Source organism: Papio anubis, chromosome 5 (genome assembly GCF_008728515.1).
Source record: "Papio anubis isolate 15944 chromosome 5, Panubis1.0, whole genome shotgun sequence".
In the NCBI taxonomy this organism is placed as follows: Eukaryota; Metazoa; Chordata; class Mammalia; order Primates; family Cercopithecidae; genus Papio; species Papio anubis.
The window spans coordinates 120,229,597-120,256,671 of NC_044980.1; the positions used below are offsets into that span (position 1 = coordinate 120,229,597).

The window sequence follows — 27,075 nt, forward strand, 5'->3', positions numbered from 1 at the left end:
TAACTAGAATGTAAGCTCCATGAGGGTAAGATCTTTTCTGTATGGTTTACTGCTGTTTGGTGCATGGCAAGGGCTCAATAAATATTGATTGATTGAATAAATGAATAATGGCTTCTTCTTACTTTGTCAAAGCCAAATTTGGCTTTGTTCTTCCTCAGCATTCACCTCAGATGACTGGGAAATATTGCTCCTTTCACATCCTACAATTGCAATAATTCAGAATGAGAGTGGCAAATTCAGGAAGCTGGTAACCTAATGGGATATAGGATAAAAAGAGCCTGTCTGTTTAGCAAAATGTTTTCTTTTACTTCAAGGCCCAAGTCAGGTCTTTGATGCTTATCCACAAATCTGAGAGCCCCAGCTTTAGAGGTTTTGAGTGTCAAGAGCATTTTCATTATATGTGTCAATAGGTGACACTAAGCAGTGCATTTTAATGAGAAATGTTACATTCAACATTTCCCTCCTTTGCTTCTATGAGTCCTCCATCACAGCCAAGTTGGACTATTTGCTGGTCTTCATTCTCCCTCCAGCCCCCACCATCTTCTTCCCTGTACTTCTCTCATCTCTTCCTTTGCCTTTGTGGCTCCCTACACCAATCTGCACCGGGACTACACTTTCAACAGGCTGCTCTCAGGCAATGATTGAGCACAGGGGAAAATTAAGGAAGGCCTATTTTTGTCAGGTGCAAGACCCCTCTGATGGGTGACTTTGGCTAAAAGATTCCACATTGGCCTGACCTAAACTACCTTAGAACTGCTTTTTCAGTCTAAGATTCTGCTTATCCAACTCTCCTTCCTTCTATCTCTCTTTACAGGGCCAGACTTGCGTCAGGCTAAAGAGAATATAGGAGCCCATCTACCCAGGCAAAAATATTTCATGTGAAATTCACCCTATAGAGACATCTGTGTCGTCTGCTTTATGGTGGGACTCTGATTCCCTTACGTAAATCCACTGCTCCCTCTCCTTGGTCTCAGCCTAGTGACTTCAGTGGTATGCTGGTAAATGTTGAACAACCAGCTCTCTAAAAAATGTAAAGAAGCCAGGTGGGGTGGCTCACGCCTATAATCCCAGCACTCTGGGAGGCCAAGGCAGGTGGATCACTTGATGTCAGAAATTCAAGACCAGCCTGGCCAACATGGTGAAACCCTGTCTCTACTAAAAATGTAGAAATTAGCTGGGTGTGGTGGCGCATGCTTGTAATCCCAGCTACTCAGGAGGCTGGCACAGGAGAATCGCTTGAACTCAGGAGGTGGAGGCTGCTGTGAGCCGAGACGGCGCCACTGCACTCCAGCCTGGGCGACAGAGAGAGACCCCATCTCAAAAATTAAATTAAATTAAATAAAATTAGAAGGCACTGATATGTAGCACCTAACTGTTCCTATAGTGTGAAGCCTCCCACTGTGGGTGATTTCAAACTTCCAGCGTGACATCCCTGAATGCAGAGTAAGGAAGAGAGCTCACCATTATACAGCATTTTCACACCACAGATACAATAGATGCAACTAACTTCAAGGACATAGCTAATAGTAAAAGGTAGCAAATAATTAAAATTGAAGAATTTTGAGTATTTTTTCCCTTTTAAGATATAATGTATTGAATTGTAAGTTACATACTTTACTTCTTTTTTCTTTTCCTTTTTTTCTTTTCTTTTTTCTTTTCTTTTTTTTTTGAGACAAGGTCTCAGTCACTAGGTTGGAGTGCAGTGGTGTGATCACAGCTCACTGTGACCTGAACATCCTGGGCTCCAGCGATCCTCCCGCATAGCTGGGATTCCTGGTGTGCCCCACCAAGCCCAGCTAATTTTTCTATTTTTTTTTTTGTAGAGACAGGGTTCCACTATGTTGCCCATGCTGGTCTCAAACTCCTGGGGTCAAGTGATTCACCAGCCTCAGCCTCCCAAAGTGCTAGGATTATAGGTGTGAGCCACCACACCTAACTATAATAATTTTAATAATAATGGCTGTGTTTAACAAGTGGCTCACGAAATTCTGGAAAATTTAACAATTGGCTCTCACAAGTCTGTATGAGCTGCCTCAGCACATTACTAGGTTACCACAGCCCAGATTTCTGATTGTCCAAGCAGGGGGAACATGGTCTCTTCCCAAGCCACTGATACTAACTTTATACAATGAAGGAGCTGGAAGGGAGCTGAGAGCAGATTTTCTCCTACTTGTTCATTTTATGTCTAGGAACATTGATGTCCACAAAGTTTATCCATTCGAGTAAGGAAAATGCCATGAACTGGGTCTCAAGTGCATGTGTTTCAGATATACTCATTTTACCAGAAATAGATGATGGAATTCCTCTTTTGTGAATAGATCCTCCAATGAGTTATTTGGCCCTGGAGGAGTTCTCCTGTCTGTTGGCTTTGCTGTCAAACACTGAGTTGGAGGATGCTTTACTAAGAGGTCCCAGATTCCCTTTAATATATAAACTCTTTGCATGAGGATTTATTTATGAATTGCCATTCAGAAAAATAATGCACTGATGCACAAAGCTATTTAATCACATCATTGTTTATAAGTATACACAGACAGTGTTCCTGAAATTTATTAGAGCCCACTGGAGACTTTTCCCAGGATGCATGCTTAATTAATAGAGGCCGTTAAAAATAGACGACTATGTTATAAGGGCTTAGTGAACTGTTGTTTTCTTCATATTAGACTAGTTTTTAAAAGATTCACTTTCATCTTTTTACTCACTAATTAGCTGGGCATTGATAAATAGCAATGCTTGGCCTTTAACCTTGGTTTCAGCTGCAAATTAAGTAAAAATAAAGTGTACTGAATATTTTATTTGTATTGCAGGTAGATTTTATTTCTGGCAGAAAACAAACTAGAGTTAAGTCATTCAAAAAAGGTCATTCTTAAAACACCAGAATGGAAGCCTTGATTTTTCTTACTTGCCTGAGATATTGAGAGAGACCCTTGACAGGCTCTGAAATGTTGGACTTCAGAAACAATGCATTATTTATAAAGTGGAGAAAGGGAGAAAACAGTGCAAGAAAAAAAAGAGACAGAGGCTTACAATATTGCTCTTTTCCCTCTTAGAGAAAAGTATAAGATGATTGCCAATGAATACCCTTAAACCTAGAGTGAGAAACCAGGTATATTAATTAATAGAAAAATGTCTTTTTGTTATTAAAAGAGCATTTTTCCTTCGGTGAGGAAACTGATTTTCCTTTGAGATCAGCTCATGGTACATATAAGATAGGTTCTCACTGAATGTTTTTGATGGAGTGAACCAATATAAAAACATAATGTAATTCACTACATGTTGTAGATACTTTTAAGACAAAAATCAGTATTAAATATCATAAATATTTTATATCATAAATATTAAAAAAAGAAGCCACATTGCCATTAAGTGAAAGCTTAAAGACTAGGCATAATCTATCAAAACACTGTCATGCAACACTGTCATGCAGTCTATCAAAACACTGTCATGTAATCTATCAAAACACTGTCATGCAATCTATCAAAACACTGTCATGCAAAACACTGTCATGCAAACAACTGTCATGTAAAAACAATGTATGTGATGTGTATACTTCACATATATTGCAGGTCCCAGATCACTGCAATGAAGATACTATCACAATAAAGTGAGTCACAGAAATGTTTTGATTTTCCAGTGCATATTAAAGTTATGTTTATACAATACTATAGTCTATTAAGTGTGCATTATGTGCATTATAGCATTATATCTAAAAATGAACATAATTAAAAGTACTTCATTGCTAAAAACTGCTGAGCCTTCAACAAATCATGATCTTTTCAGTAGTGGAAGATCTTACCTTAATGTGGATGGTAGCTGACTTATCAAGGTGTTCGTTTTTGAAGGTTGAAGTGGCTGAGGTGATTTCTAAATATAAGACAACAATGAAATTTGTTGCATTGATTAACTCTTCCTTTCATGAAAGATTTCTCTGTAGCATATGATGCTGCTTGATAACATTTTACCCATAGTAGAACTTGTTTCAAAAATTGGAGTCAATCCTCTCTAACTCTTCCACTTCTTTATGAATAAGTTTATATAATATTCTAAACCCTTTATTGTCATTTCAACAATGTTCACAGCATCTTTATGAGTACATTTCATCTCAAGAAATCACTTTCTTTGCTCATTCATAAAAAGTAACTCCTTATATGCTATATCATTAGACTGCAGCAATTCAGTGACATCTTCAGTTCTAATTCTAGTTCTCTTGCTATATCTGTGACATCTGTAGCTACTTCCTTCACTGAAGTCTGAAACCTCTCAAAGTCATCCATGAGGACTGAGATCAACTTCATCCAAACTCCTATTAATGTCAGTATTTTGACCTCCTCCCATGAATCACAATTGTTCTTCATGGCATCTAGAATGATGAATATTTTCCAGGCAGCTATAGCCCTACAATATGTATTTTTTAAATAAAAAGACTTGAAGTTGGACTTGATCATTGACTCATAGACTACAGAATGGTTATTATGCTAGCAGACATGAAAACAACATTAATATCCTTGTACATCTCTGTCCGAACTCTTGGGTGACTATGTACGTTGTCAGTGAGCAGTAATATTTTGAAAGGAATATTTTTTTTATGAGCAGTAGGTCTTAATGGTGGAATTAAAATATTCAGTAAACCATACTATAAACAGCTATGCCATCATCCAGGTTTTGCTGTTACATTTATAGAGCACAGGAAGACTAGATTTAGCAGAATTCTTAAAGGTACTAGGGTTTGCAGAACAGTAGCTGAGCATTGGCTTTAACTTAAAGTCACCAGCTGCGTTAGCCCCTAACCAGAGAGTCAGCCTGTCCTTTGAAAACTTGAAGCCAGACACTGATGTTCCCTTTCTAGCTATAAAAGTCCTAGATACATCTTCTTTCAATACAAGTCTGTTTCATGGACCCTGAAAATCTGTTGTTTAGTGTGGTCACCTTCATCAGTGATCTTAGCTAGAGCTTCTGGATAGCTTGCTGCAGTTTCTACATCAGCGCTTCTTGCTTCACCCTGCCCTTATATGTTATGGAGATGGCTTCTTTCCTCTAAGCCTCATGAACGGACCTCTGTTAGCTTCATTTTTTGGTCTGCAGCTTTCTCGCCTCTCTCAGCCTTCACAGAACTGAAGAGAGTTAGGGACTTGCTCTGGATTAGGCTTTGGCTTAAAGGAATGTTGTAGCTGGTTTGATTTTCTACCCAGACCACTCAAACTTTCTCTCTCCTAGCAATAAGACTCTTTTGCTTTGTCAGTCACTCGTGTTCACTGGAGTAGCACGTTTAATTTCCTTCAAGAATTTTCCTTTGCATTCCCAACTTGGCTAACTGTTTGTCATAAGAGGCCTAGCTTTCAGCCTATTTTGGCTTTTGACACACCTTCCTCACTAAGGTTAATCATTTCTAGCTTTTAATTTAAAGCAAGAGATATGCAACTCCTCCTTTCACTTGAACACTTACAAGCATTGTGGGATTATTAATTGGCCTAATTTAGATATTGTCTCAGGGAATAGGGAGGCTCAGGGAGAGGGAGGAAGTCAAGGGAACTGCCAGTTGGTAGAGCAGTTTGAACACATGTAACATTCGTTGATAAGTTCATCATCTATCTGCGTAGTTTGTGATGCCCCAAAACAATTGCAATAGTAATATCAAAGATCACTGGTCACAGATCACCATAATAGATACAATTATAATAAAAAATTTGAAATATTGCAAGAATTTCCAAAATGTGACACAGTTATAAAGTGAGTACATGCTGTTGGAAAATGGCACCAATAGACTTGCCCAATGCAGAATTGCCACAGACCTTCGATTAGATAAAACAACGACAACAATGCAGTATCTGAGAAGCTCAATAAAGCAACGTACATGAAGTATTACTATATTACATAATGCAATACAAATTTCCTCTGTGGCTGTTATTGGTTCTAAAGGCAGACTGATTTAAGCCAAGACAGCATCTCTTAGAATAACGGTGTTACTACACAAGGTGATGCCTTCCAGGAAAACATTTGCTTCGCTGTTCACATCCTGAATTATTCATTTTTAAAAACCAGACTCACCACTTCTATAGTCAGAGCTCTACGTTGTTAGAAATCAGTTCAGAGGCAGAGCGAAAGCAAGTTATTCGAGGGAAACCTCGGAGGAATCCGAGACAATCAGTAACTGCTCAGAAAGACAGTAAACGTAGTGACCCCTTACCCAGTGACAGAGCTGGCTGGTGAACCCAGCCCTTTTGAGTGTGATCAGCCAGTATCCAAATCCTCTGGCTGTGGTGGATTTCTTCTTGTTGTTTTTACTCACAGTTGTTCTCAGCATCTTGCCACTTGAAGCATGCAGAAGTGGAGAAGGATGCTTGTACATCACCACTTCTTTGCTGATTAGAACAGGCAGCTTGCTGCATTCTTAAGTAGAACTTGAAGATGTTGATTTGACTTATCTCTACTAGGATATAGAGGATCACTCCATCCTCTCTTGAACTGCTCTCCTTTTCCTCTCATCCCACCATGCACAAACCATGCTACCTCTTCCAAGTAGCATTGCTTTATAATGCGCAGAAGATTTTGCCATTATGTTTAAGGAACTCTCATCTCAACTTAATGGTTAGTCACAGTCATTATTTAAGTCTCCATATTTATTTATCTTACCTTCTCTCTGTACCTTACTATCTTTATTGTCTATGTCTGTAGTGCTGTGGAAGTGGCTTTTATTGTGGCTACCTCAAATTCTTTCCAGGATTGAAAGGAATGCACTCTAAATTGGTAAATCAGTTTGAGAACGATATAGAAACAAGAGGCAATGTGAAAGTGGCTCGACTGTTGACAGATTTCCAGTTTTGATACCTTGTGTGATCTTGATCAAGGTAATTCATCTCATTGAGTCTAGTTTATTGACCTGAAAAGGAAAGATATTGACTTGATTTTTCCTCATAGAATTGTCATAGCACGTACAGTATACAATGTTTTGAAACTCCAAGTGAATGTGCTACCTGCTGGAAAATAACATAAAATAGCTTAAGAGTAACTGAGATAATCTGTTGAAGCTAGAATTTACCAAACTTATCATTCTTGATGGATCAAGAAAGAAGAGACATAAATGTGATTTCCTAGAAATAGCAAAATGTAATAAAATACATTGCTATGCTGACATGTCATGCAATAGATTCTTACAGAATAGGGTCATGGGTGTAAACATGGAAAGGCTGAGATCAGTAGTCTCAAATCCTGATTTAACCTACGCAGCTTTAAGATGAACTTTCTGGGGAGCACTGTTTAAATAACTTTACCTTCCATCTTATGGGTGTCATCTGGCATTTCTAGAAGCTGACCACATTAAAGAAATAAGGATGGAAAAGTTTACCGTCCATCAGATAATTTCTGGAAAGGTTCCAACCTTTTTTGGAAAATGTTGCTATAAAAACAATAAATGTTATTTTTCATACAGAGATGATCTTATATAAGTGAAATATCATATTTAAATATAATAATAAACTTTATTTTTGAGAGGTTTTAGGATCACAGCAAAATTGAGTGGAAAGTACAGGGAGTTCCCATTTACCTTCTCTCCCTATACATGCACAACTTTCCCCGCTATCCATATTTCCTGTCACAATGGTACACCTGCTACAATCAATGAAACTACATTGACACACCTTCATTACCCAAATTCCATAATTTATATTAAGGTTCACTCTTGGTGTTGTGCATTCTATAGGTTTGGACAAATGTATAAATAAAATGTGCCCACAACTGTAGTATCACACAGACTAGTTTTACTGCCTAAAAATTCTCTGTATTTTTCCTCCTCCCACACATCTGATAACCACTGACCATTTCTCTGGTTCCATAGTTTTGCCTTTTCCAGAATGTCTTGTAGTTGCAATCATACAGTATATATCCACTTTAGATTGACTTCATTCACTTACTAATGTGTATTTATGTTTTTTCCAAGTTTTTCATGACTTGATAGCTCATTGCTTTTTAGTGTTGAATAATATTGTATTGTCTACATGTACTCAGTTTATTTATCCATTTACCTGCAAAGGACATCTTGATTATTTCCAAGTTTTGGTAATGATAAATAAAGCTGCTGTAAACATCCATGTGTAGGTCTTTGTATGGACATGAGTTTTCATCTCATTTGGGTAAATACCAACTAGGATGATTGTTGGATCATATGGTAAGAGTATGTTTATTTTTGTAAGAACTGTCAAACTGTCTTCCAAAGCAGCTGCACCATTTTGCATTCTTAATAGCAGCAAATACTTACATCATCCAGTTGTTCATGCAAGTTATCTACTTTTTCCACTAAAAGCTTTAGCATATTAATTAAGTTTTTCAAAAGTTCCTGGTCTAATAATTCCAACATTCCTTACATATTTGGCTCTGGCTCTGGTCCTTGTTGAGTCTCTTCAAACTGTATTTTTCCTTTTTGAATGCCTTGTAATTTTTTACTGAAAGGTGGGCATGATGTACTGGGTAAAGAAAATGTAATAAATAAACCTTTAGTAAAGTGGTAGTAAGGTGTAGGGGGAGGAGAAGCATTCTATAGTCCTGGTGTGTATTAGTCTCCATCTTTTGGTAAGCCTGTACCCTTGAGCTATGAACTTCACAGGTGCTATTTAGTATACCCATCCCTCTTAGGTGAGACAGGATGGCTACAGGGGGCCGGAGTTGGATATTTCCTTTCCCCAGATTAGTTTAGTTGTGATAAAACTCCAGCAGGTTAGTCTCTGATAAAATAGTTTGTCCTGTAGGCAGGACTTGTAAAGCAGAACAGAATGCTCTGGAAGATTTCAAAATGGCCATATTTTCTCCTTCTGGCAAAAATGGATTTTTTTTTTTTTTTTTTCTGTAATATTCACTGTGAGGACCAGGTCCAACTCCTGCAGGTAAAACTCTCAGAAGCACCGAGAATCCCCATGACTGGCTCCCCGCCCTGGAGTTTCCAGCTCTCAAACTTGTCCACACTGAGCCGCCTGCAGTTTGTCAGTTACAGTTTAGGCTTTCCCACCCTGACACTGGTTCCTGTAGAGGTTTCTATTCCTGGGTTTCTGCTTCAGTAAATCGTAATTCTCTGCATCCCCCTGTCTGTCTCTCCAGTTTTGGGAGCAGTGGTTTGCCCTGTGGCCTCACTTCTCTGACAGATCTGAGAACAGTTGTTGTTTTTCAGTTTGTTTAGCTTTTTACCCTTTTAAGGATGGAATGGTGATTTACAAGCTCCTTATGTGCCAGACCGGAAACTGGGAGCCTAAAGTAGAAATTCTTTGTCTAATGACTTTTATGCCTTCCTCAAATCATGGATGTGAAATTGCCTTGCAGAATAAATGCTGGATTCACTCTTTCTTCTTGAATATGCCAAAAGTCCTTGCTCCTTAGTTCAACACTAGAATTAAAAGAACTCATTTTGTATTACTGGGAATTTGTAGTGATTAACATTTCAGCTGCTCCTTTTGTTTTAATAATAGAAGAAATTTGCATATCGAAAAGTTTAATTTTTATTATTTTATGTAATGATTTATATAAATATAAATATATTTTTATATAAATATATAAAATATAAACATATATAAATATATAAATATATTATATGTAAATATATTGATATATAAATATATGTAAATATATTTATATATTATATATATTTATGGTGCCATATGACATATTGTATGTAAAAAAATTATCCTTACCCTTTGGGAGCTTCCAGTCTAAAGTGAATTATCTTCCTTTTATACAGCAGCCATTTTTCCTAGGGTATGACGGCAAAGCCAAGAGAAAAATGTTAATGTTCTTCATCTTTTCTCAGTACCTGCAGGTCTCAGAATACAATATAATAAAAGTTCTAAAATATTAAAATGCAAAATATGCAGCCTAAGAATAAGATTCACAATATTTATTAAAATTGTCATTAAAATAAATGTAAGTAAATGTTCTTATACTGCTTAAGTCAGACTGCTGCTTTATTTTCTTGAAAGAGTCTAAAACGCATACAAACTGCATGATTCTATACTTTTTTTTCTTATTTTTCTTATCCAAACACATATGAAATAATGGCTGAATCCTTTTATGTCAAGACACTGCTGGGCAATAAATCACTTCTATTTTAAGCAATGTGATTTCATTTATCTCTGATCAAGGCATCAGAATAGTTGCTTAAATTAGTAAGACAAACCCAAGAGAAGCAAGGGTTGGATACCTCTGTTAACCTTTTATTTCTTTGCAATTATTTTCAGATACCTTGTTCAATGGTCTTATTACTTTTCAATACATGGTATCATCTTTGCTTCTGCTATCAAAGAATGTGTTGGACAAATTCAGAATCACATGTAATCTATACTGAGTTTTTTAAAAATGTATTTCCATGGCTTAAATTAAAACAGAGTATGGTCATTTATCACTTTTGAAAGCTAAAGGTTCTTTCACAATTCTTCAGCACATCAATCAGTTGGGGCTAGACTTTTTTTAGTTAGTCCACAGCTAAAAGCTTACATTAGAATGTAATTCATTATCATGTCCACACAGATATAATGCCCCAAGGATTTGCTATTTTTTTCTTAGCATCACAAATTTTTTGTGAAACAGCAATATGAAATGCAGAAAGTCCAATCTCATGATAAGTTGGCACTTTCCATTGCAGGGCTTTGAATTCTTCTATATCAAAGCTTTACTCAGAAACCAAAAGGGTTACGCAAAAGTGGAATTCTACCTCAATACAAACTCAGGAAGAAGTAGACATCCTTCAAGGCTGGAATGAAAAACCTAAGCTCCTGCCATGGACTTATGTCCAATCAGAGGAGGAACAGTACAGATTAATAACCATTTGCAGAGGAATCCCATGAACATCTGGTGAGTGCTCTCTGACCCAGCAGAGATCCATCTGGGGGATGTCCAGGTTAGAGAACACTCAGAGAGGGAAACAGCAGTTTGACTTGAGCCTTAGCCCTCATACCAAGAGCACAGTTTGATTTTTGGCTTGGCTATAAGCATGTATGCCTAAAGTGGAATGCATTGTATAGAAATGCTTGAATTTGAAGAGGTTCTTAGATGTCTTGCATTATAATCTTTGCAAACTTAATAAATGGCAATCAAAAGGTTCAAATACTTACTTACTTTTTTAGTAGCAAGGGTCAAAATTTGGATGTGTGCAAATTTTGGTCTTATTGTATGTCATTGGGAATATAAAAGCTAACGTTTATCTTTAAACCTACTAAACTATTCTCATCATCAGGGAAATAGCCCAGTAGGCCTCAATGGAGGTTCTCTAAAAGGGTTTCAGGGATATTCATTTTATTCACTTGACAAAGATTTTAATTAAATGCTCAAGAAGGCAATTACAGGGTCAAGAATGGACATGGAACCCTAGGTCATTGAGAGAGAGAGGTAACAGCTTCCAAGAGCTTATATAAAAGTGATTCTGTATCCCGATAGCATTATGACTGATAAGGCTTCATAGGACTCATGATTTAGAGCACATAAAGATGCTCCCCAACTTATGGTGGAGTTACATCCTGATAAACGCATTGGAAGCTGAAAATATCATAAGAAGTTACAAATGCATTTTAATACATCTAACCTACCAAACATCATAGCATAACCTTGCCTACGTTAAATGTGCTCAGAACACTTACATTGGCCTAGAGTTGGGCAAAATAATCTAACACAAAGTTGATTTTATAACAAAATGTTGAATATCTCATGTAATTCATTGAATATTGTGCTGAAAGTGAAAAACAGGATGGTTGTATTAGTACTCAAAGTACAGTTACTACTGAATGTGTGTTCCTTTTGCACCATCGTAAAAGCTGAAAAATCTTAAGTCAAGCCATCATAAGTACGGGATAGTCTGTGCTGTCAAATCAATTGTAAGACTAGTAAACATTTGTTGGGGGTGACAAACTGGTTAAAACATAAGAGAAAATTATTTACCTGTGCTTAGAATATGTTATAAACCCAAATGCATTCATCTTATTTATTTTTTTCAATGACTATTTATAATTATTTTTATTTACCAATTCAGTACATGTCTATGGTGAATTATTTTAATCCAGATAAAGGAAAATAAAATTGCCTTCCAGTGACAGCAACAAATAACATTTTGTTCTCCTTAAAGAAACAACGCAAAGATCATACTGTGTGTTCTGTCTTGAAATCTTTTTTCATTGAACATTTTTCTTTATCATTAAATGTTATTAAATATATTCTATATTTGTAATGGCTTTTATTAGTCTCTTCTATATATTCACCATATAATTTATTTAGTGATGTCTCTTTGGATGTTTATGTTGCTTCTAATTTTTCAGTACTAATGAGACAATACTATAACATATTTGTTTAGCTTTAATTCTCTCCTTAGGAAAAATGTTTAAAAGTGGCATATATGGCTCAAGGAACACACAAAGTCTAAAGTCTCTGATGCTTGTAGCCAAATTACTATCTGAAAGATTTAGTGACAATCTATCTATAAATGTTTTCATCTTAAAGGAAAAGAGCAGGACGGGTGAGATGGCTCACACCTGTAATCCCAGCACTTTGGGAGGCCAAGGTGGGGGGATTACCTGAGGTCAGGAGTTTGAGACCAACCTGGCCAACGTGGTGAAACCCCTTCTCATCTAAAAATATAAAAATTAGCTAGGCACAGTGGTAGGTGCCTGTAATCCCAGCTACTCAGGAGGCTGAGGCAGAAAAATCACTGAAACCCAGGAGGCAGAGTTGGCAGTGAGCCGAGATCGCGCCATTGCACTCCAGCCTGGGTAACAAGAGTGAAATACCATCTTAAAAAAAAAAAGAAAGAAAAGTAAAGAAAAGAAAAGAAAAAAGAAAAGAAGGAGGAGCAAGTTGTTAGTAGATTCCCATTCCATACAATGAACAAAGGTCTAGTTTTCTTATTTGAAAGTTTCAGAAGTTGATACAAGATGGAGTAGAGAAGACTTAAATGTCTAGTAATAGACATCAACATGTAGGCAATGCATTTAATAAAAAGTGTTTTAAATTTCTCTTTCATGTGTTTCTTTCTCTTTCTTACGTTTCTTTTTTTCTGTCTCTCCCCTCCATCCTCTGTCCCCAGAATAAGGACAGGTTCTCTTACTAGAGGGACAAATATACCTAAGGCAAAAACTCCTACAAAGCCTTTTGTTGGTGCCTATGAGCATAAGAAATTAATGGCGGCATGATGGGGGAGAGTGTTAATTGGCAAAAAGGAGAATAATAATAAAAAAGTATTTGATTCAAGGTTTAGGGCAGGAAAATTAGAGTGGTTGCATATTACAGTGGGCACTCACATATGGCCCTTTCATCAGGCAGAAAGACCAACATTGGAAAAGAGGATTTAGGAGACTACTTTGCTTATCTTTGACTCCTCTATTTGATTATTAGTTAAATATATTGTAAAAATAACTACTGGGAAAAGAACGATAAAGCCCTTCAGACTCACAGACCCTTTTGCTAGCCTACTTTTGTCAAGATCCCTGTGGTTAAAACACTGAATGCATTAAGAAAAGAAATAATTAGAGACAAATGTGTGTGTGTGCGTGTGTGTGTGTGTGTGCATAGGAGGGTGAGGGTGGAAGATTGTTGTGTGAAGTGTAAACATTTTGTGTTTGAATTGTAAAACAAACAACAAAACAGATAAAAATATTTTAAATGAGTTCCCTGTTGCCTTAGTCCATTTTGTGCTGCTATAACAGAACACACCAGACTGGGTAACTTATAAATAACAGAACTTGATTTCTCGCACTTCTGGATGCTGGGGAGCCCAAAATCAAGGCACTGGCATCTGGTGAGGACCATCTTGCTGCATCATAACCCGGCAGAAAAGCAGAGAGGGCTAGAGAGAGCAAGAGATCAAATTCACAGCCACAGCCTTAAGCCTTCAATTTGATTAATTTATTTAATGTCAATGAAAAGAGTCAAACTCTGTAATATATTTTAAGAGATTTATTCTGAGCCAAATATGAGTGACCCTGGCCCATGATACAGCCTTCAGGAGACTCTGAGAACATGTGCCCAAGGTGGTCGAGGCACAGCTTGATTTTATACAACTTAGGGAGACATGAAACATCAATAAAATACACAAGATACACATTGGTTCAGTCCAAGAGGCGGGACAACTCAAAGGTGGGGAGGACTTCCAGGTTATATGTAGATTTAAAATTTTTCTATTTTCAATTGGTTGAAAGAGGTTGTGGTGACCAAAGTTTTAGCCTTGAGATAAAACTTTTATCATGCTACCTCCAGGTATCAGGCTTCAGAGAGAATAGACTGTATATGTTTCTTATCAGACTTAAGTCTGTTTGATGCTAATGCTAGAGGGGTATAATGAGGCATATCCGACCCCTGCTTTTTATCACGGCCCGAACCAGTCTTTCAGGTTGCATTTTACAGTGCCTGGCCAAGGAGGGAGTCCATTCAGATGGTTGGGGGACCTTAGAAGTTTATTTTTGGTTTATATTAACATTGTTTAAAAATAAATTTTATTGTGTATATTTAAGATATACAAGATGATATTATAAGATACATACATATGTGTTTATATATATCAGAGTGCATTCATCTTATTAATCTTACATATATATGTGTATATCCATAAATACATATATATATATATGGTTACTATAGTGGAACGAATTAACATACCCATCTTCTCATTGTAAAAACTGAGGCCAAGCTGTAGTATATGGTGAAGGATGCTCTGACACCTGGGGCTCACATAGTATCATAACTGGCTGCAGGAGCAGCACTAGAGCTTGAGGGTAACAACTATCACTTCTCCACAAATCTGGAGTGAAAACCATCTCATTTCTTGAGTGTCATGATCAAAGTCACCTTAGGTCTACCCTATAGATTGAAATGTTTAACTTTATTAAATATTACCTCAAAGGTATGAGTAGAAAAAATATTCTCATAACTTAGGGCTGCCTAGTTCTGCAAACTCCTCCAGAAACAAAAACCTACCCTCCTTAACATTCCTCCTTCCTTAATGTGAGTGTAGAACCTATCTCCTGTCTGTTTCCTGCCTTCTTCTTCAATGCCTTTATGGCCTAGGCACTAGTCTGTGAATCCTCTTTTCACAACCAGAATCACCTCTGCTCTCAGTTCTACTGTTCCAGCCCATTTCCTCTGTCCTCCAGCGACGAAATCTCTCAGACTCACTAGGGATGGTGCCAGTACCTGCATTTTTAATAAGCTACCTCCCCATCCCTGCCCCCAAAAGATTTTTTTAAATGTTTAATTGACACATACTAATTGTACATATTTATAAGGTACACAGTGATGTTTTGATACATACAATGTGTATTGATCTGATCAAGGAATAAAGAATCTCAAACATGTATCACTTCTTTGGGTTGGGAACTTTCAATATCCTCTATTCTAGCTATTTGCCAAAGTATACTACTGTTAACTATAGTCATCCTATAGTGCTCTGGAACACTAGAGCTGATTACTCCTACCTCCCGATAATATTGTATCCTTTAACAAATCTCTCTCTGTCCCCTGGTTCCCCCTACCTCCAGCCTTTTTATAATCAGCATTAATTCCCTCATGAAGGCGGAGCCCTCATAACCTAAACACCTCCCAACACTGTTGCACTGGGGATTAGGTTTCCAACACATACTTTTTGGGGGACACATTCAAACCATAGCAACTATGTTATTGCAATTTTAGAAGTGAATGTTGTTAACATGAATTACTGTGATGTTATAAACCATGATATTAGTTGATGACTAAGGTCAAATGTGAAAGGTAATTTATTTTTAAAAATGTATTTCCTTATATTTATTCCTTCCTCTTTTCTTCTTTTGACAGAGTCTCGCTCTGTCTCCCAGGCTGGAGTGCAGTGGCACTATCTTTGTTCACTGCCAGCTCCGCCTCCCAGGTTCAAGCCATTCTCCTGCCTCAGCCTCCTGAGTAACTGGGACTACAGGTGTCTGCCACCACACCCGGCTAATTTTTTGTATTTTTAGTAGAGATGGGATTTCACTGTGTTAGCCAGGATGGTCTCATATCTCCTGATCTCGCGATCCGCCCACCTCAGCCTCCCAAAGTGCTGGGATTACAGACGTGAGCCACCGCGCCCAGCCTATTCCTTTCTTTCTTAACCAAAGAGAAGCTCTCTTCTTTATCAAATCCACAGTATTTCATTTGTCACAAATTTTGACTCTGATCTTAAAGATATAAGAATGATATATAATTTCAGAAACAACATTGTGAAGCATAGGTACAAGGTAACTGACATTTACTATAAAAATAAAAAAGCAAGTATAGGAATTACTTACTGGCAAAGTATACATTACTGTATGGATATGCTCCAGAATCTCTACAGATAAGTCTTTTGTTCTTAATTTAACAAATATGAACTAAGAATTAACTTTGTTTTAGCCACCAAGAGTAGACAAATAAATAGACTAGTTTAAATAAATTGACTTGGTAAGCTATATTTGATCCCTTGTGCTTCATTACTTTTGATGAACTTAGACAGCAGCCATAACCCAGATCTTCTATCCATGGAGAAGTGTTGCTGAGGGCAGAGCAAATTGGACATGGTCAAGGGAGGAAGCCACGAGAAGATGTATTTTTTTCTTCTAATCATCTCAGGCAGTGAGTTCTCTAAAACTTGGAGTTCTCCAAAGATAGGTTGAACTTCCTAAGAAGTCTATTAATAATCCGTTGTTTGGAAAAGCACAACTAATTTAAATGTATATGGAAACTGCCAGAGCATCCTGGATCCAACTCACACAATTGAAGGGCAGGTGAGGTGGCCACATTCAGACACGCTATGTTTGCAAGAAGCAGGTGAGCCTCCAGCTCTGAAGAAGATAACCTAGATCAATTAATCACATAAAAATTAAAACATGCTCAAATATGCAACAATTCAGGAAGATATTAAGAAGATATTTCATAATATCTAAAAACTCTTTTGAAAAATGCACTTAATAACAAAATATAGCCACTCAATATGAAGATAACAGTTGATTATTGTTAAAATGACTTCAGAATAAAATAAAGACTAAATAAAAGTTGCAATTACAGTTTTTGAATAGAATATAAATGTTATAAACCACAACAACACAGAAGTAACTAGATGACTGACAAAAAGAGATTAATGATCAGAGGCAGTGGTTCATGCCTGTAATCTCAGCACTTTGGGAGGCCAAAGCAGGAGGATCACTTGAAGTCAGGAGTTCGAGATCAGCCTAGGAAACATAGTGAGACTATCTCTACCAAAAATAAAAAATAAAAAATACAAATATTAGCCAAGAATGGTGGCACACACCTGTAGTTCCAGCTACTCGGAAGGCTGAGATGGGAGAATCACTTGAGCCCAGGAAGGTCAAGGCTACAGTGAGCTATGATTGTGGCACTGTACTTCAGTCTGGGCAGTAGAGGCAGACCCTGTCTCAAAATCAACAACAACACAATCCTTTTGTAGTCTGTAAGTATGATGATTGGGTGTTCATGCTCAAGTGTGAGATGTGCCACCCTCATACCTTGTTATGACTTTGGCACATTACCTTTCTGACAAGAAAAAAATAAACAACAGCAGCAATAAAACAGATAGATGGAATGAGGAGGAAAAGGTGAAATATAACAATCTTAAGTTTATTGGTTGATACATCTTTCATAGTGGGTGTTATAAAACATTATTTCAAGGGAATAGCTCAAGAAAGAGAAGATGATATATTAGTTAAAGATATAATTAAGAATAACTACAAATAATAATATAGCCACCAAAATTCCAATGGTACAGTTTGGTGAATTCCTCATCTCAGTGGGAAATGTGAAACAGTATATTAATTATTCATTTTTACAGTAGAAATTTACATTCTTATAGATGCTGTCTAAAGTTGATAAAGGAATAAAAATTTAAGTAAATTACATCGAGTTATAAATTCACTGAGAAAAAAAATCAAACTTCCAAATTGATAGGAAAAGCATGGACACACAAAAGTAAACAAAACACATCCATAGAGCAAAATATTAAAATCTAAAAAAGTATTGAAAACAGAAGGCATAAAACAAAATGGCAAAAAAAGATCAAATACATATGCCACATATAAATGTAAATAGTTTAAACATTAATATGTCAGTATAAATAATATACAGGCAATATAAACAACATACAGATAAAAAATAAAACAACCATGTTGGATATACAAAATATATATGAACAATAAAGTGTTTGAAATGTTACAAGTGAAGGTGTGAGTAAAGTATACCTGGAAAATATTACAAAAATCAGGAATTTAATGTTAATATCAGACTGCTAAACTCAGGTAGATAATATTAAATAAGACCAAAAAGACAACGTATATCAATAAGTGGTTCAATAAGCTATTTATCAAAATAAATATAACATCAGAATTTATAAATCAAAATAATAAGAAATACAAGAAAAAAAGATAAACGTAATAATAGTAAGAGACTTTAACTCCTAAAGTCAGTTCATGACAAAGTAGACAAACAGATCAGAAAATAAGAGAATAGAAAGGACTTAAAGTAATTTAATTAGATGAATTGAACTTTATACTCTGAAGGCAGAGAATGCGCCTTGCATTCTACCCTTGTAATGTTTTCTAAAACTAACCACATTATACTGCAAAATACCTTATAAAATATAACTAGTACATATACATGTTTTTAAATGCTCAAATTCATTCATTACTTTAAAAAACATACAAATTTAGATAAGATGTCATGTTTCACTTACATGATTGGAAAAGGTCATCATGTTTGGTGATATACAGCACTGTCAAAGTCATGGGGAAAAGAGACTATCATACACTGTTGATAGAAGTAAAATTTAGTGAGGTTCAGAAATATCTTACAAAATTTAAGTGATAACCTTTTTTAACATAGAAATTGTATTTTAGAAATTTCACATCCAGTTATACTCATGTATGTACATAAAAATGTAATTAGTATGTTTATTGAGGTCTTGTTTGTAACAAAAGCAACTGGAAACCATCCAAATGTTTATTCACAAGAAACTTATAAAATAAATATGTCATACCCATAGATCATAGGCTCATGTGAAAAGTTAGGCAAAAATTACTGTTAAAGGGAAATAAACAATGTTCAGGAAAGATCATGTAACATACCACCATGTTACAAACATTTGTATATGTACAGAACATTTCTCAAAGAACATGCACATGAAAACCAATGGTAGTTGCTCCTGGCGAAAGGACAGTCATTCTGTAGTTGGAAGGAAAGTTGCTTTTTATTGTATATATTTTTGTACTAATTTTTGTTAACCATGTCCCAATATTAAATTTGCAAATTTTTTTTTAAGTAAACAAGCAATAAGAGAGACACTGTATGTGCCCACGAGGCACTTACAGGATAATGGAGGATACAAACATTTACATGAAAATGACAATACAATGTGAGAAATAAAATAGATTTTGTACAGATTAAGTGCAGAGGAAATGCCTAGTTGTAATAGGGATTTTCTTACAAAAGAGAGGGAAAGTATTGTACAATGCCCCCCCCACCCTTCTTTTTTTACTGTTAGCATACGACTTTCTAAGAAAACAGGCCTCATTTACCAACTTGAAACATGGGATTCAATGGTGCCTAAAACTGCTAGATTCTCATGAACAAAGGAAGCAAATGCAAGCAAAATCCAAGAGGAATTGTTACTAAATGAAATATGCCTTCTCCCTGTGGGGAAGAATCGTTCTTTAATACAGTCTTCTCTGATTATATTTTCCCATTCTCTCCTTTCATTTCCAGTCATCTTTCAGGCAGGGTTGAAAATTCTGTTCATGGTTTGCTGCTATCAATAATGAACGTAAAATATGTCCCATGAGTATGGTCATGGACTCTGTATTTTAAGTGAATTCTCCTGTCCTGGGTGATGATCTGTCCTGATGGCTCTGTGTCCTCTGTGGCACTGGCTTTGCCACTTAGGTGACACAATGGTGGTGGTGCCATGGCAGTCAAGCTGAAGGCCATTTGCACAGTGTGACATGCCTCCTTGCTTTGTGCACTTCCAGTGGCTTTGATGATGTGATCATCAAATAGTCCATTGTTAGAAACAAGAGACCACTTCATCTTGACATGGACAAAAGGGGTGAATTACTGAAAAGCTTGACGGAGTTAAGTTTCTCACAATAAATAAACAGCCTGGGAAGCACTGACAGCGATATAATCCTTTAGAAACACATTGATCTTTGGGTTTCTGTGCATTGTCTGCTAGAGTTCAGAATTCCACGCTTCTGGCAGAAAAAAATAATGGAATGTTTAAATGTATGAAACATAATAGCTTATTCTAAGGGTGAAAGTATTGTGCTAGCAGGCCCCCATTTGACAGGATTTCCCTCAAAAGTTTCAGAACTCTCATGTTGAATTTTGATGCCTTTAATGATAAAATGCATTTCAACTCCCACATCATTGCATTCCTGCACTATCACAAACAGATGCTTGATTGAATTTTGCACTACATGTCTCATTACTCTTTTTTCCTTGCAGTCTACCACTTAGTATCACCAATAAATATTTTAAACGGATTTACTATCTATATTTAGAGTTTATTGTTACTAAAGATAATTCTATGAATTAATATAGTAAAAATGAATAGGAAAAAAACTATTAGAAAAATCTATTAGACAAGTTCTCCAGTGGGCCCTTTAAATTTCTATTTGGTAAAAGTGGAAAATATCTACAACAGGAAATTCATATCATGTTTCACTATTTTCAACAAAAGCCTAAGAAAAAAGAAATATGGCCAGGCGCGGTGGCTCACGCCTGTAATCCCAGCACGTTGGGAGGCTGAGGCAGGTGGATCACAAGGTCAGGAGTTCAAGACCAGCCTAGCCAAGATGGTGAAACCCTGTCTCTACTAAAAATACAAAAATTAGCTGCGTGTGGTGGTGGGCGCTTGTAATCCCAGCTACTTGGGAGGCTGAGGCAGAGAATTGCTTGAACCCAGGAGGCAGAGTTTTCAGTGAGCCAAGATCGTGCCATTGCACTCCAGCCTAGGTGACAGAGTGAGACTCCATCTCAAAAATAAAATAAAATAGCTGGGATAAATAGAGATCCACAAGTCTTCTGAGTGGAAATCACAATTATATCAACATTACATTCTATATTTCCAAAAATATTTTCACCTAAATGAAGGTTACAAAAAGGATAAATCATAACTTACAATTTTTAAATTCTATAGTTTAGTTCTGTCATTGATCTTTCATCCTATCATAATATTAGAAAGCTATTTCAACATGAAACTATACCTTTTTCTGTATTCCATAGCAGATAGAGTTTAGATGATGTTAAAAAAAATCAAATTGTTGCAATATTATTTTATCTTAATTTCAACTACCTCCTGAGAGCATATATTATGACAGTGCAAAGATTGTAATCTAAGCTGTGTGAAACAAAGATAAACTTTAAATTCATTCACATTAAGAATTTAGTTTAATACAATGATATAATAAATTCTTAGATTTTAATCCCTTTTTCAATTGAAATGATTTTACACTCATATTGAATTACTGTTTCACTCGACAGATTTTACTAATGCTTATTTTTCTCTATCTGTATTTATATAACTTGTGAATTCTCTGCAACCGATTAATGATCCAAATTGGCTTTTCCCTGCCAAGATGTGTGCTATTTCCTTCTACCATGGACTGTTGTCTTCATAAAATGAAAAATCATTTTAATATTGACTTCAGTAAGACATACTAAGACAAATGGCCCCTGAATAATAACGTTAGGCTTTTCAAAGCCAAATGGAAATGAATTTCAGATCATCTTCTGTTTGTGATTATTGGCACCAGTGCTCTTCCCATTAATACAGGTAATAAGAGCTAAATCTACTTTTCCTTAAGTAAATCAAAAGTAGTGGTTTATATCAAGGTTTTGCCAAGTTTATTTGGTTTCTGTTCCCACTCAATCATTAATCTATACTTTCTGACAAATATTTAGCTCAAGATCAATTTCCTGTCTTCCTGCTACAAAAACCCTGTTCAGCTTGGTATTCCCCATACCTCACCGAGCGCCTTGCCAGTAGTTTATGCATAGCTGCGTAACTACCAGCATACATGCCAGTCAATGTTCTAAGCTCTACATGATTCACTGATTGAATATTCACAACAAGGAGAATTAATGGTAAGAACTATTATTATCCTCATTTTACAAGTGACAAAACAGAGGCTAAAGATTTGTCCAAGGTCATAAACTAGGAAGTGGAGAAGTCAGCCTTTACGTTCAGGCAGTCTGACTCCAGATCCTGTGTTCCTAACCACTAAGGTATGCATTCTCAAAAATATTAATTTTATACAACTGACTGATTTCATTGAGTACTTTCACAGATAGCATGACCAAAATGCTGAAGGGGAGAAGAAAAAACTTGCTTGACCAGTGATATCTAATAAGTCAACACAGCGGTCCCCAACCCTTTTAGCACCAGGAACTGGTTTCAGGGAAGACGATTTTACCATGGACGGGGATGGGGGATGGTTTGGGGATTAAACTGTTCCACCTCAGATTATCAGGCATTAGATTCTCTTAAGGAGTGCATGGCCTAGATCTCTTCCATGTGCAGTTCACAATAGGGTTCTGACTCCTATAAGAATCTAATGCCTGCTGATCTGACAGGAGATGGAGCCCAGATGGTAGGGCTTGTCCCCCCACTGCTTACCTCTTGCTATGCAGCCTGGTTCCTAACAGGCCACAGGCCAGTACAGATCTACGATCTAGGGATTGGGATTGGGGACTCCTGGCCTAACAGATGGGGGAGTTACATTATTTTCTTGTTCATCTACTAATTTGTTTTGTGTTTGTTTGTGGTGCTATGAAGAAATACACGAGACTGGGTAATTTATAAATGAAAGAAAAAAAAGAAAACTCAGAACAGGAAAGTATCAAAAACACAGTACAAACCATTTGAGGGCCTAAAGATATGAGACTATAGACTGGAGATGCTCCACTGAGTGTAAAGCATAATCAATGAAGGAAAAGAAAGCCTCTTATCAAAGCACGTCACTGTGAAATATCAGAACAAGAGCAATTAAAAGATAAACTTGAAAGTTTCCCAGAGAAATAATAAAGCCAGATAGAGAATGACATTGCGCTTGTCAACAGAATATTGGAAGGGATAAAGCAATAGAAAAATGCTTTTAAGATTCTAAGGGATAATGATTGTTGATTTAAAATTTCATATCTTCATACCTCACTAATAATCAAGTGTGAGAGTAGGATAAATATATTTTCAGATATGTAAGTTCTGAGAAGAATTCTCCACCAGGCATCTACTTTTAGTAATCTACAGAAGGATGTGTTTTGCCAAAACGAGCTGGTGGACTAGGAAACAAGAAGCCATGGGGTCTAGGAAGCATGGGATCCAATATAGAAATATCAGGAAAATATTAAAGAAAGTCCCAGGACAATAACCATAGGAGCAAGTCGACAGACAGTGTCTAAAATAAAAAATTCAAAAAGCAGCAGAAAAAAATATTATTTAGAGACAATAAAGATAATTATTAGAAGAAAGAACTAAGGTATTTAAACTGATTGCTTCTGGGGAGTGGGATTTAAGAATAGAAAGGCTAGGCTTGCCTCTTTTCCTCATAAGCCTACACATGAAAGCTTTGATTTTTAAGCTTCTTGTATGACTTTATGAAAATTAACTTATTCAGTGAAGTATACCTATAAAATATAGAAATAAAATCAATGTGGAGTGGAATTAGTGAAGGTGCAAAAAGAAAATATAGAAAGTTTGATTAATTCAATTGAGAATGAGAAAGAAGGAAAAAGAAGCATAGAAAACTGGTAGAGACAAAAGCACAAAATAAGATTATAGAAATAAATCTAAAACAAAATAATAATAAAATGAATTAAACTTGCCAGATAAAAGACAAAGAGCTTTATATTGTATAAAATAATAAAATCCAGCTCTGTGCTATTTAAAAGACGTACTTAAAAGGCCCAGGTGCAATGGCTCACACCTGTAATCCCAGCACTTTGGGAGGCTGAGGCGGGCAGATCACCTGAGGCCAGGAGTTTGAGACCAGCCTGGCCAATAAGGCGCAACCCTGTCTCTACTAAAAATGCAAAAATTGCGTACATAAAATTTAATTGAAAGGAAAATATAAATACATATGTTAGGGAAAAAATTGCCTATATAGAGTAAGGATTTAACCTTTACTAAATGCAAGGAGACAGAGGTTACAGTGAGTTGAGATAGTGCCACTGCACTCCAGCCTGGGTGACAGAGCAAGACTCCATCTTAAAAAAAAAAAAAAAGACATACTTAAACATAATGACACAGAATAATAGAAATTTCAAAGATGGAAAAGCAAACACTAACCAAAAGAAGTTTGTTGCTATTACATTAATTTCAAACAAAATAGACTACAAGGGAAAAGATTTATGAGGGATAACTGAATTCTAACATGTGACTAAATAAACAGTTTACCTGTAAGCCATAATTCTGAATCCATGTGGACAAGATAGCTTCAAACTATGTAAAGAAAATTTGAAGAATTTCCACAAAAAGTAGAAAATGTCAAATGTTGGGAAACATGTAACACATTTAAAAAATATAATTAACCATCTTGGACGTGTGTGTGTGTGTGTGTGTGTGTGTACATAGCATAGATATAGGAATAGATATGGATAAGAATATGGATTTATTTGTTTGTATCCTTATACATAGTATATTGAACTATCAAGCTTGTTGCAAAGTGCAAGGAGAAACTAAGTAATCTTTCAACTTTTAAAGACTTTGCTCCTGAATGAAATATTGACAAGTTTTATAGCTCTTCTAATCATTTTCATGTAATAAAATACAGCATAGTCAAATATAAACCCTACATTCTCACCCAATTTTAGATGATTCTCCATCCCCAGCTCAGTTCATATGTGCTCAAAAACTTACAACGAGAAAGCAGGACGTGGTTGGCTTCCTTCCTCCTTTTTGGTACACTCCCTTCTCACTTCCTGGATGTGCTTTTGGTCAATGGGGAGAGAAGGAAGGATATAAAAGGGATGTTAAGGAGAAAACAATTTTTCCAGGCTCACAGGGTCACAATCTGGTATGAAGCTTTGCTTTGTATTCCAGTGCTCTTTCTTTTAAAGGCAGTTTTGTGAAAAACTGTGAAAGAGCCCGTAGTATTGCTTATGCATACAGCTTACAAATCCTAAGCTTCGATACTAGCTTCTAGCAGCGCACCTTACTGTTGTGGCTACCTATTCTCCTAAGTAATACTCTTGGGTGGTACATTCCTCCTCAGTAGCCATAAAATCTTGAGAGAAATATGCATTCACTTTTGCCCTAACAGACTATGAAAGTGCAGTCCATTTCTAGGCAGATCACTTTGGCTCTCACTTTTAGAATGTATTTATTCATGAACCCTGTACCCATTACTGTGTCCTCAAATTCCAGGGAGCATCTGTCTTGCTCTTTGATTGTTTCTGTCAATATGTGTCCCTGGCTGTGAGAGTAGCATTAGCACCACATCTAGATGGAGATAAGAAACGTCATGATTCTCCAACTTTGTCTTTAAAGAAATACTGTACTTCTTTTCTGCTTCTTTATCATCCCATAACTAGTTCTTTAGGCTGGTTTCATACAGCATTTGAAGTGAAGGATGATTTAAGTTTTGTAAACCCAGTCTCACATTATCGTAGAATGCCAAGCAAAAATGCACATTGACAAGCTGAGAATTTAGCTGAAACATCGAGATAACAAAAAAGTCACAGCTAAAATCTTGTATCTTTCTCTCACACATGCACACATACACACCCCTGTACCCAAAATTTGAACCTTAAAAAAACCCAACATAATGTAGACCCATTCTTGTATCTCAATGTAACAAAATTAGAAATCAAAAAAAAAAGATAAAATCCTCATGCAATTGGAAGTTTAAAACAGTTTTAAGTAAGTCATAAATCAAAGAAGATAATGGAAATTAGGAAATAATTAGAACAGGATTACCAAAAAATCCCTATGGATCAAAAGTTGTGACCTAAAATTTAATTTAAAGGAAAATATAAATACATATGTTAGGAAAAAAATTACCTATATAGAGTAAGGATTTAATCTTTCCTAAATGCCAGTAAGATGTTGCTTATAGATTTTGTTGTATTAGATCATGTATATTCTTTGTGTCTTTTTAGAAAGCAATTCATTCCTCTTAAAAAATTTTAATTTATGAGGATCTCTAAAGTAATTTCTTATTCTTCGCATGGTTAAAATGAAAACAGACTATTCTCCAATACTGCGATACTGCAATGACGTATTTATATTACTAAAGTAAGTAATTCATTAAAAGCAATTTATTCTCTTTTTATTCTCAGGTACACATATTAGGGTAAATTTCCTGCATTTCAATTGATCTTAAAAAAAATGAGGAAAATTCAGGGTCTTAAGAATAAAGTGCTAGCAATGACTATCAAGTGCTGAAAGCAGAGAAAGAAAAATATATATTATTTTAAAAGCTTTGAGCTCCCTCTAATGGCCTCTGGTAAAATTCCCAGAAGCAATAAGACAACTTCAATTAAGTAATAAATCTCCAATAAAGATGTTTTAAGAACATCTTCGAAATGTTGAGATTGCTGTTTCACTTTAAGTAGAGCATTCATTGTGGGGAAAAACTGAGCATATCCAAATGTTGCTGTGGGAATGTCCTTTCCTGTCTACCTGTTACCCTGTTACTGACGAGAGACTCATTTTCTCTCCACCTAGTGGATGTTTACAAAAATGACACAAAGATATTTCCAAACTAAGAGATTAAATTATTGCAATCAGAGAATTTAGATAGCACTTGTTGAGGCTCCTGATATGATTTAGTCTAACCTGTCATTTTGTGCTAGAGGAAATACAACAAACTTATGACTGTGTCACGGTCCAGGGCACAGGCTCACCAAAATACTGAAGCAAATTTTAGGACTATGGAACAATTTCCTTCACTCTACACCTTACCTTCTCCTTAATAGGGTTCCGTACAACAACAGGAATTACAGTGGAAAGAACTGCAAACATCAGCAATGATTTAAGAAGTCTCCAGGGAAATCCAAAGACAACAGAGGAGACAAAAACAAGGACACCACAGGAAACTTTAGCCTCTGACACTTAGAGCTACTGAAAAG

General features: G+C 36.1%; 1 non-coding gene across 1 annotated transcript; it reads left to right on the top strand.

The window, feature by feature from the left end:
• The first annotated feature begins 17,395 nt into the window (after positions 1-17,395).
• On the top strand, positions 17,396-17,499 carry LOC116275158. The gene has a single exon (XR_004184115.1). It is a non-coding gene; the product is annotated as a small nucleolar RNA U13 (small nucleolar RNA).
• The last annotated feature ends 9,576 nt before the right edge of the window (positions 17,500-27,075 follow it).